We start from the raw sequence: 1,574 nt of genomic DNA on the forward strand, positions 1-1,574 counted from the left end.
CCTTCCAACCCCCAACATTCTGTGATTCTATTATTCTATTCTATGATTCTATGACTGCTCCCAGAAATGACGACTCCTGCTGTACTGCATGAGCATGAGCACGAGCATGAGCAAGGCGGGTTCTCCACCTCACCATTGTGGCTGACCTCTCTCTGGTACCTTGCCTCTTGCTGTTCTTTCTTCTAATGTATCTACTAAGAGCTCAGCTAAGCTGTCACCTCACTTATACATAGGCCAACAAACATCCATCAGCTGGAAATTACTCTGACCTACTAATAACCTTTGAGGAACTTGAGCAGGCAGCTTCCAGACTGTCTCCCCAGAGCCACTACTCATGCTGAGGCTGTGCCAAATATCTATTTGGGCAACATCTATAGCTCCTGGAACTGATGGAAAATTAGCTAGGCTTCATGCTAGCTTCATGCTTGACTTGCTATTGCAGCTGTGTATCAAAAGGCAAATGAATTTCTTGGTTAATTCTGTAAGCATCTAGAAATTAACTTTGGATTTAAATTCGCATAGATGACCATGAAGAGCTCATAAAAAGTACTTTCCATTATAGATGAAGCATATTTTGTGTGTGCATTTATTTATTAAAATACTTCTCGCAATGATATTGAATGTTCAACTTAATAAATCTCTTTATTATTCCTTCGTGTGAAAACCAAAGATATTACTGCTTCCTCTTCACACTCTTTTTCATGTGCAAACTGCCATAATCCTTTAATAAGGTCTGAATATTTTTAGGCCCATCTTAATTATAAGGAAATAAAGATGCAGAGACAATAGCTGCTTGTCCAGAACCATTCACTGAAGTCAAAGGGAACACAACATTCTTCCTTGTTAGACCATATTTTCTTCTCCTGAACAGTCCATAAATTTCTAATGCTGAATTTGTGTTTAACTAGATACTTTTTTCATTTTTCCGTGGGTGGAACTAAATCAGCCAAAACTGTAAGAAACCCAGAAAGGACAGCACTACTATTTTTTTCAGACAAGTGTGGTTAGGAAGCAAATGATGTCTCATCCTGATACACTTCCCATATTAAAGGTCTGGAGTCCAGCTCCCAGATCAAAAGCTTCCCTGTGTGCATGACTTAAGGAATGTATGTAAGAGTCTTCAGGTAATCACTTCATTTAAAGTAGACAGAGCATACGTCCTAACTTACATGTGGCCAATCCTTAAATATGAGAGTTGAACACTGAGGTTCTTTTTTTGTCTCTGTTCAGTCCTAAGTTTAAGATGGAGCTCCTAGGCTTCACTGGGCTTTGTCACATGGCTTTTACATAACACTAGACAAATTTTCTAAATATCCTCGCACCTGAGTTTGCGCACTAGATCACCTCACAGGGGTCATTCATAACCACAGAAACTATCTAGGGCAAAGATGATCCTTTCCAGCCTGGCAGCTGGGATTACAGAATCCCCCAGTGCCCGTTCCCCAGCACTTCTGATACCGTTTTTTTAAATAAACTCGACAGAGTGGTTGAAGTCTCAAAGACACCAGGTTTCAGATCAGACCTACTACACTGCCTGCGTGAAGGATACAGTGACCATAATTAGTGTTCCTGCT

This window comes from Apaloderma vittatum, unplaced genomic scaffold, assembly GCF_000703405.1.
Source record: "Apaloderma vittatum isolate BGI_N311 unplaced genomic scaffold, ASM70340v1 scaffold14570, whole genome shotgun sequence".
NCBI classification, from domain to species: Eukaryota; Metazoa; Chordata; class Aves; order Trogoniformes; family Trogonidae; genus Apaloderma; species Apaloderma vittatum.